The 10,669-nt window shown below is 35.8% G+C and overlaps 1 long non-coding RNA gene across 1 annotated transcript; it reads right to left on the minus strand.

Moving 5' to 3' along the window:
- Positions 1 to 2,202: 2,202 nt before the first annotated feature.
- LOC116086526 lies at positions 2,203 to 10,065 on the minus strand. Its single transcript, XR_004116980.1, has 2 exons — positions 9,983 to 10,065; positions 2,203 to 2,297 (listed from the first exon to the last, which is right to left on the minus strand). It is a non-coding gene; the product is annotated as an uncharacterized LOC116086526 (long non-coding RNA).
- Positions 10,066 to 10,669: the final 604 nt, after the last annotated feature.

Below are 10,669 nucleotides of genomic sequence, written 5' to 3' on the forward strand. Positions count from 1 at the left end.
TGAGTGATGATATATTATAGTATATACTCAAATAGAACACAAAGATGCACAGTGACATGTACAATGTAGAATAATTTTTTTGAAAAAAAAATTATGAAAACAGGAAGTTCTGAAAGTGTCTCAGGGATTAATTCTTTCTGCACAACTAACTATTAGCCATTTCCATTGTACTGTATTATGAAATTGTGGAATTTAATTATTTGTACATTGGTAATTTTATAGTCATGGAGAAACTTGCTCTCAACCCCTCTTATCTTTTTTATTATTTTTACATTCATGGTCTAAAGTGTTTAATTATTATTATTTTTAATATTATAGTACGATAACAAAATTCACCCTTTCTTTTCCTCCATCTGAAACTTTTCATATAAAGGGAGGGGATAGCTTCCAAATTCAGTTTGTGTGTGTGTGTGTGTGTGTGTGTGTGTGTGTGTGTGTGTGTGTGTGTGTGTGTATGGTTTTCTGTGTGTTTATATGCACTTTTTTGTCCATGTGCATGGGATTTCTCCTTCCATATCTCATATTAAAGGAACCATACAGTATTTGTCCATCTGTAAAGGACTCATTTCAGTTAGCATGGTGTTCAATAGACACATCTGTCAGGACTTCACACTCATAAAAATTTTTAAGTCTGGTTACATGTTGGACAAGACATATAATCTCAATAAATTTCAAACATTTAAGTCATTCCAGAGTTTGCTTTCCCATGATAATGAATTCTGTATGAAAACTGATAATATGTACATTAATATCTAAAAAATCCCCAAAAGAACCTGCATTATTCATGAATCCTATAAATAGTGTAACTGAATACAACAAAATGTAAAATATTTATAATGAATTTATAACAAGTATCTGGATCTGGGGCAGAGGGGAGGTTGAGGAGGTACAGGAGACTGGGGGAGGGGATAGATATAATATATGACAAATAGAAAAATCATTAAAAAGAAAAAGAAACTGTGATAAGCATGCTGAAGTGCAGCTCTCTGAAATTATTACTTTCTGGCAGCAATGCAGATGGGGAAGGAGGCAGCTTTCTTGAAGGGGCTAGCTACCAAGTCTTAGACTATGCTCCAGTAAGTACACTGGTAACATAAATTAGACCCTCTTTTCTTCTTCCTCTTCCTCTTCCTCTTCTTTTCCTTCTTTGGTAAGGGGATATGACAAGGGTGGGATAGCAGACCTGGAAGTATGCAGAAATGAGTGTGACCAGGATCTGTGATATGAAATCCCTTATTTATCAATAAAATATTATGTATAATGTGTTATATTTTCAAATTTCAGTCAGTATAGCCAATTAAACAGCAGTAAAGTAAATTAAGATAAATACAGAGAATAAAATTGGTGTAAATAACTTACAATGTTTCTGAACTTAAATTTCTTGGAGTTTAGGTATGCACTATCACTAACACACATATGTACATACAAAAACATGTATATGACAGTATGTATATACAATGTAAATGCACCTGTATGATATTTGCTCACTGAAGTTTTAACTACCTGCTACCATTTTCATAACATTTTGCTATATGCATTTTAGTTAACTAATATCATTTTTTTCCAGCAGGGCTTTTGGAAACAAGAACCAAATACATGTAACTTTTCTCTTCAAATATATTTTAATGTGCAGTGTTTGTTTCAACACACATATACACATGTGTACTAGCATATGCATGTACCATGGCCTATATGTGGCAGTCAGAGGTCAGCATTCAAATAAACATTCTATTGTTCTACCATGTATTATTGAGTTCCATTGGTCATGCTTGTTGGCACATGTTATAATCTAGTGTTTTGTCACTGGACCCATAGTATTTTATTATTCTATGGGCCATAATTTACAAAAATAGACATACCAATCCCACATCTGAGAACTAGTATTCAAGATATATAAAGATTTCAAGAAACTATATGCCACAAAACAAAATAAATAATCCAGTTTTAAAAATTGTGTACAGGTATAATAAAAGAATTCTCAATGTAGCATTCCCAAGGGAGTGAGAAACACTTAAAGAACTGTTCAACAACCTTAGCCATAACCTTGATATTCCATCTTACACCTGTCAGAGTAACTAAGACAAAATCACAAATGGCAGCGTATGCTGGGACTACTGACTGTGAGGAGAGTCAGGTCTTTGACACTTGTGCCTGCTTTTAGGACTCTTTGTTGGGTTGCCGTGTTCAGCTTTTATATGAAGGTTTTTACTTCATCTATTATATTTTATTTTGTTAAGTTTCGTTGTTATATCTTAGAAGACTGTTCTTTTCTGATGAGAAGCAGAAAGGAGGTCATTCTGTGTGAGAGGGAACAATGGAAGGAATTGGGAGAAAAACAAGGGGAAACAAAATCAGGACATATTGCATGAGAAAATAATCTACTTTTAATAAAATGGGAATATGCAATTACTAGCTAACCATGTTGGCTTGCACACAAAATCACAGTACTTGGTATGATGAAGGAAGAAATTGGCCATCAGTTTGAGGAGAATATAGATTAAGTAGTGTGTTTGGAGAACATTGAGCTACAAAGTTTGGTCCTATCTCAAAATTAGAGAAGAAAAATAGCGAATTAAATGCAACTACATTTGGGTGTATAACTTTGTGCTTATGTGTAAAGTAAATTATATTCAATTTGAAAACCTCCAAGATATCATTCAAATCCATTAGAGTAGTTGTCAGTTGACAAAATTTACATATCATTTTGTGACCTCTCCTTAGTCAAAAGCCTATGACTCAGAACTTGCCTTTGCCTCAAGCTGCTCGCCCACCTGGAGTGAGGCACACAAAGCCCTTTTTTTTTTTTTTGTTTGAGTCACTTCTCTATTCTCTCCAAGTTCCTGCTAACAGCTACGCCCTCCTCCAGAGACCAAACATAAAGATTGGCCACAAGATGCTAATGGACTGGCGGTGGGGATTTGCCTGCCTGGTTGATTTCTCAGTTGAATAATACGTTTTTAGACTGAAAGCAGAACCATGCCTCGGTCCCATTTTTTATTTCCTCTCTCAGTCCGAATGATTCCCTTTATTCTCTTAGGCTCCTACCCCTCTTCTAGAGGAAGTCTTCTAGAGGAATAGGGGTAGATCATATGTAGCTGCAGGCGGGTGCAACATCATTTAAAGTTACAGACTAGTAGTTCAAGTGTTATTTTGAAAATTAGTTTATTTATTTACATTCCATCCGTCCCACTTTGTCTCCGTCCTTTGTCTCTTAGAGGGTGCTCCCTCTTTCTGGAGACCTAAGTCTCTCAGGAACGAGGCACATCATCTCCCACTGAGGCCAGAAAAGGCAGTCCTCTGCTTGTATGCCAGAGATTCGGACAAGCTAGTATATTCCCCTCATTGGTGGCTCAGTCTGAGAGCTCCCTGGTTTAGTTGAGACTGTTGGTCTTCTTATGGTGTCTCTCTCCCCTTGAGCTTCTTCAATTCTCCCCCTAATTCAACCTGTTCAATGGTTGGGTAAGTAGATGTCTCTGTCTCAGTCAGCTGCTAGTACTTCTAAGAGGACAACCATGCCAGGCTGCCATCTAGTGCTGATCACAGCATCAGTGTTCGCGTCAGGCCTTGGTGCCTTCCCCACCCCGCATACACTAAGAGATGGATTCCAAGTTGGAGTGGTCAATGGACCGCCTTTTAATCAGTCTCTTCTTCATTTTTATTTCTGCAGTGCTTTTATAAGGAACAATTCTGGATCGGAAATTTTAACTATAATTTTTTAAATAAAATAAAAGTATATCATTTCATTCATTCCTCTCATTACCTTCAAACAGCCATGTCTGCTTCCCAGGCATTCCCTCTCAAATCTTCCCTGTCTCTCTCTTATGCTTGAAATTATTTTGTTTATTTATATTCAAGGTAATTTTACAGCAATATATTAATAAAATAGTAATATAAAAACAGACATACAATGAGAAACAGTCTTATAACAAAATTTATAATTTGTTGTAGCATGTTAAATATATTCTTGGTAACCAAAAGTTTTAAATGATTTATTTCATGATTCAATGTAAGTGTATTTGGCAGTGGATTTCAATTTCTAATAATAAGAAATAAAAACTAAATAAAATATGACTACATTTAATGTCATTATTTGTCTGAGTAGTACACAAGGCTATTGTATATGATCAAATAAAGTCAATAACTAATGAAAGTCTTCAGCAGCAATATAACTTCTAAGTTGTATTTTTCAAAAAAAAAATATTTAGAGTTGTTTTAACCAAGTAATTTACTGAAAATACTGGAAATTGTTACATTGATTTTTATGCTATATTTTCAAATTTAGAAAATTATCATTTATAAAATCTTTAAGATACTATAGAAATATATCTTGTTTTCTCACTTAAACATATTTTCAAAACATTAGAAGATAGTGATTATTTGACATCAAAATTGTAATTGAATACATTTCAAAGAAACAATATGAAAACAGAACCCTTGAATTACAGGATAAATAATTTTAGAAATAATTTTAATTTTTGTAATCCTTTCAAGCTTCTATACATATGGACTATTGATGTAAGAGACCTGACTTCCCCCAATAAACCAATCATTCACTTAACTAAAAAGTCCATTTTCCCAGAGGTCATCCATCCACGTTGATGACATAGTACTTTCCTATACTCTCGTCTGTTCTGGTCATTACCTAGATTTCCAAATATCAGAGAAGATAATTAAAAAACTAAAGTAAAATAAAGTTCATATAATGATTGTTAACACTTCTACTACTTTGTGCCATTATTTCACTTAAATGAATAAATTAAAAAGATGATATGATCCTAATGGTTACTATTACAGTAATGTAGTATATTATGCTATTATCATATATTAAAATTAATAAAGTTACTCAAAACTTATTATTCTAAAGATGGCATCCCTTGCCATAGTCTTTGTCCATCCATCTTTTTTAACACTAAAAAAAATAATAATAAATTCATATGATTGAAAGGAGTTACATTCTTTTCACAGGGAAAAGAATTAGGAGTTCTAATTTCTTAAGAAAACTTCTGGGAGGTGGTGGCATATGCCTTTAATCCTAGCACTTGGGAGGCAGAGGAAGGTGGATTTCCGAGTTCAAGGCCAGCCTGGTCTACAGAGTGAGATCCAGGACAACCAAGGCTATACAGAGAAACCCTGTCTCAAAAACAAACAAAAAAAACCCCAAAAAACCAAAAAAACAAAACAAAACAAAACAAAAACACCAAACAAACAAAAAATGCAAAAAACCCCAAAAAACAGCAACAACAACAACAAAAAAAACCTCTTCCAATTAAAAATAGTAGGTATGCCTTAGAAAGTCATGAAGTAGATGCAACCCCCAGGAAGATGAATTTGCCCTTTGATCTACAGGGATAAATTAATATAAAGGTTGAAAAAAGATTGTTGCAAAGGAGAGCTGGAAAGATGACTGAATGTCCAAACATCAGTGTTACTATTGTGGAGTACCTGAGTTTTGTTCTTAGCTTACAACTCCTTGTGAATTCAGCTAGTCTTTGTGGACATTCACACTCATATTTACACATTTACAAATATCCATCCCCCATATACAAATACCAATAGATATAATATAATATAATATAATATAATTAATATAATATGATCACTACTTTAAAAGATAGTTGGAAACAATCTATGTATTTTCAATGCAAAGAAATATGGGATTTTATGTTTGTTCTTCATTCACTTTACATGTTTGTATAATGGTTATTTTTTTCAATGTTTTAATGTTAGTTAAATTTCTAAATTTTGAGTTTAAATCTTTTCTAAAGGAAACTCTTCCATATTACATTAATACTGCTGGTTATTAGTTCATCAATTGTTGTTTGTTTACTATCTCCAGACATGTCTATGTTCTTCATTATTGACATTGTTGAGATGAAAGTCCCCCAGAACTAGGGAGACCCTCACTCAAGTCTCGAGATGACACGAACATCCAATAACTCACAAGAGACCGACCTTGATGCAACCGCATGAGGCTTATTCAGGGGAAACCAGTATACTGCAGAGGAGCTCGTAACCCAGGGGCAAAGGAGCTCGACCCTGAGCACAAGAAGGGAGGGGTATTTAAAGGGAAAAAACACAAACTAGGGGAGTGAGGGGGTTACCAAGGACACATAACAAGAGAACAGTAGAAAATTCTAACAAGACCCAACCCCTAATTGAGTCAGGGTCATAAGGAAAACATCCTACATACTCATTATTCATAAGAATATGGTGTAGTCAATGCTATTTACTTTATGGCTGACTGTTCCCTAGAACCACCCAGATGGTTCATATCCTGCTTTTTGTTCTTGGACCTAACTGGGGGTTGGGGGCGCTTTGTGGCCAACAGGTTTCTGAAACTGGCTAGTCTACATTCTTGGCTCCTTACAGAGGTTTTCCATGCCCTTTTAGGTAAAGGTTATACATTACACATTCTACTGATACATTTATATTAAATGCTTTTATTTTAAAATTCTAAAATTCTCCAGACCTTCAGAGAAGTCTGCCATGTACTAGAAAAGTCTTCATTCACCTACTCTGAAAAGCAGTAGGCAATTCTTTTCATTTTTTTTTCTGTACTAAACCAAAAATGCATTGCATTTACACTCCAAATTCATCTTTTTGGTTATTCTATGATAATTCTCTAGGCTGAGGTAAGGACCAAATCATCTCATCACTGGTTCTTTGTTTTGGAGAAACATCAGTGAGTTGGGGGTTGACTAAGCTGCTCATTCTTCTATTCCCATAACAGAACAATTTAGTGACAGAAGAATAGGATGTAATGAATATGGATGAAAAACCTATCTTAAAATAAAACTCAGTGAGCACTGTGCCCATTTAAGATGCAGTGTACAATACAGCTAATTGGTAAATTACCACAATTTTCATTCGTGCACTTCTCATGTAAAGTATCATTGACAAAACTTTTCAGCTTTACCTTGTAGTGCATAATAATAAATTCCAAGTTTTTTAAGATCAATGGAAGAAGGAATAAGTATTACGAAAATTCTATGTTTGTTTTGGTTTAACTTTGTTATGTTCAATATTTTACATAATAATGTTAGTAGTTACAATAGTTTTGGTGATTAATAGAGTAGTTTTGAATGGCTTTTTGTAGAGAGCATCTCAAAGACTAAAATGTAAAGCATACTCCATATTATAAAGTTCAGGCCTGATACTGTTTTGAAAGCTATTCACATACTTTTAGAGACAGATCACCTGTTTGAATGAGTAAGGAAAATATTTTTAAAATGCTGGAAGTGTAAAAAGGCTTTAGATGTGGTATAATGATTTTATGTAGAAAATAACCCCCCAACAACTCTATTGAACATGGATGTACAAATGTAAAATACTTTAAAGTTCAAGTAATCAGTAAGATTCATTGCAGAACCTAATACAAATTAAGTAAGTAAAGTGAGCAAATATTGTGAATATTTTTTAATTTGGATATTTTCTTTATTTACATTTGAAATGTTTTCCCCTTTCCAGATCTTCCCTTCAGAAAACCTCTATCCCATTCCCCCTTTCCTTGCCTCTGTGAGGGTGCTCCCCTACCTACCACTCCCTCCTGTCTTCCTACCCTGGCATTCCCCTAAACTGGAGCATCAAACACTCTCAGGCCAAGGGCCTCTTCTCCCACAGATGTCCAACAAGGCCATCCTCTGCTATATATGCAGCCAGGGCCATGTGTATTCTTTGGTTGGTGGTCAAGTCCCCTGGAGCTACTGGGGTTCTAGCCTGTTGACACTGTTGCTGCCTCCAAGGGGCTGCAAACCCCTTCAGCTCCTTCAGTCCCTTCTCCAACTCTATAATCCAGAACCCCCATCCCTAGTCCAATGGTTGGCTGTGAGCATCTGCCTCTGTATTTGTCAGGCTCTGGCAGAGCCTCTCAGGCTTCCATCAGCAAGCACTTCCCTTCCCAGCATCCACAAAAGCTTCCATGTTTGGTGGCTGTATATGGGATGGACACCCAGGAAGGGTAGTCTCTGGATGTCCTTTCCTTCAGTCTCTGCTCCACACTTTGTCTCCATATTTCATCCTGTGAGTATTTTGTTCATCCTTCTAAGAAGCACTGAAGCATCCACATTTGTTCTTCCTTCTTCTTAAACTTCATATAGTCTGTGAATTGAATCTTGGGTATTCTGAACTTTTGGACTAATATCCACTTATCAGTGATAAGTGGATACCATGTGTGTTCTTTTGTGACTGAGTTATCTCAGGATGATATTTTCAAATTCAATGCATTTGCCTGAGAATTTCATGAATTCATTGTTTTTAATAGCTAAGTAGTATTCCATGAAATTGTTTTTCCTATAACAAACATCCATTTTCCAGTTACAAGAAGTTGTGTTTTTTACCCAGCTTATAAGCCTATAACTTGGATGTATCTTCATTTCCATAAACATTATTTGACCTTCTGTGGGGTTGCCACCCCCTTCAGTTACTTTACTCCATGCCTTAATTCTTGTATAGGGGTCCCCAACCTCCTTTCCATGGTGTGTATCTAAATAATTTTTTGGCAAAAAAATGTAGTTTGATTTTACCACTGTGCAGAAAAATGAAAGCATATTTGTACACATTATGAAATCCAAGTTGTGCGTGCATTGTGATCTCATGAACATAAATATTCAGGTATCTTCAAGGACATTTTAAAAGTAGACATTGTTTTATTTTTTTATAAGTGTACGAAGGTTAATATTTAAGTAAGCTTGGGTCTTTAGGAATGGGAAAGTAGAGATATACTTATACAGTGGTTATAGACCAATTATTAAATTAAGCCAAAGAATATCTGGCAAATTCTAGTAAGTGATGAGGTATAGTTAGGGGTTTTTAATTTCATGCTGAAAGATTTTTATGTTGTAATTTGATATCTACACTAAGGAACGGATGGCAATTTTTCATAATTATTCTGAATGATTCTATGTAGGAGAAGATAAAAAAGTTACACTTTATTTATATAAAAATATTTGTGTAGTTTTCTTAAAACTGCATTTACTCATGTGGTGATAACAAGGGTAATTCAGATGCTATTATAGCAATTAATATCTGATTCTGTAACTAAACATGCAGGTGTATACTAAAGGCCTGTTAGAAACACCTATTCATTTCAAAGTGTGTATTAAGAAATAAATTGTTTTTTCTGAATGATGTGCTGTAAATATTTACAACAATGGTTGGAAATGCTTCTTCATCTTTATGTTGTGTGTTAGTGAGAACAGGGTTTAAGAACACTTAAACATAGATTCTTGTATCTTGATTTATATATATGTACTTTATATATATATACACATATATATATACTTTAATACAAACTATGTGAAAATTGTTATCCATATGCATCATGATAAGTAATAATTAATAACATTATTCAACTTTTTTATTTAAAATGGAATTATTGATGATTGTATATTCTTTTCCTGGATCATTTGATGTGATTTTATGCTAAGGTTTTTGATTCATTTAGGCTTGAGTTTTGTGCAAAGTGGTGAATGCAGATCCACTTGCATTTTATTTTCTTGTAGATATCAAGTTAGAGCAGAACCATTTGTTGAAGTTACAGGGGTTTTTTCTTTCTTTTTTTTTTGCCAGTGTGTATTTGGCCTTTTTTTATTTAAAAAAAAAAATCAGTGTTCCTATGTGTATGGGCTTATGGATGAATCTCCAATTCTCTTTTCAAATTTTATTTTATTGACATCCAAAATGCTGCCTCCCCTCCTGGCTTCCTGTCCCTCTCAGAGTTCTTTCCCCCATTTCCTTCCCCTTCCCCTTTGAGAGGGTACTTCTCATGGCGTCCCCTCATCCTGGGGCATGAAATATTAGGCATGTCTTCTGTTGAGGGCAGACAAGACAGACCTCTGCTCCATATACACAGGGGGCAGGGGTGCTTTGGTTCAGCCCATGTATGCTCAATCTCCGGGAGTTCCCAGGGTGTCCAGGTTAGTTGATATTTTAAACCTTCCTGTGGGGTTGCCATCCCCTTCAGTTCCTTTACTCCATGCCTTACCTTTTGCATAGGGGTCCCCAACCTCCTTTCCATGGTTGGCTGTGTGTATCTGAATCTGTCTCAGAAAGCTGCTGAGTAGAGCCTCTTGGAAGACAGCCATGTGAGGCTCCTGTCTGCAAGCACAGCATAGCATCAGTAACCATGCCAGGAATTGTTGCCTAACAATGGGAGAGATCCCAACTTGGACCACTCACTGCTTGGAATTCCTTGAGGCTCTACTCCACTTTTGTCCCTGCATTTCTTTCATACAGGACTGATTTGGGGTTGACAATTTTGTATCCCTATCTTTCCAGTGTGGGTCCTGTTTAGCTACTGAAGGTGGTCTTTTCAGGTTCCACAGCCCCACTGTTGGGCATTTACACTAATTTTACCCACCCTGAGAACTGGGAGCCTCCCTCATCCCAGGACTCTAGCACTTCCTAGAGATTCCCTCCACCTGCTACCCCTCACTGGCAGCAGCATCTGCATATTTCTAGTCAATGTCCTGGCCCTCTACACCTCTCTCTTGTCTCTCCCCTTATCTGTTCCTGTCCTCTTATTCCCTTCCCCCTCTCTATTCCCCTCAGTTCCCTCCCTCTGTTTCCCATGACTATTTCTTCCCCCCTTCAAAATGGGATTTAATCTTCCATACTTGGACCTTCCTTCTTGTTTAATGTCTTAGCCTCTGTGGGTTAGATCCCTGCCTAA

This window comes from Mastomys coucha, unplaced genomic scaffold, assembly GCF_008632895.1.
Source record: "Mastomys coucha isolate ucsf_1 unplaced genomic scaffold, UCSF_Mcou_1 pScaffold12, whole genome shotgun sequence".
Lineage (NCBI taxonomy): Eukaryota > Metazoa > Chordata > Mammalia > Rodentia > Muridae > Mastomys > Mastomys coucha.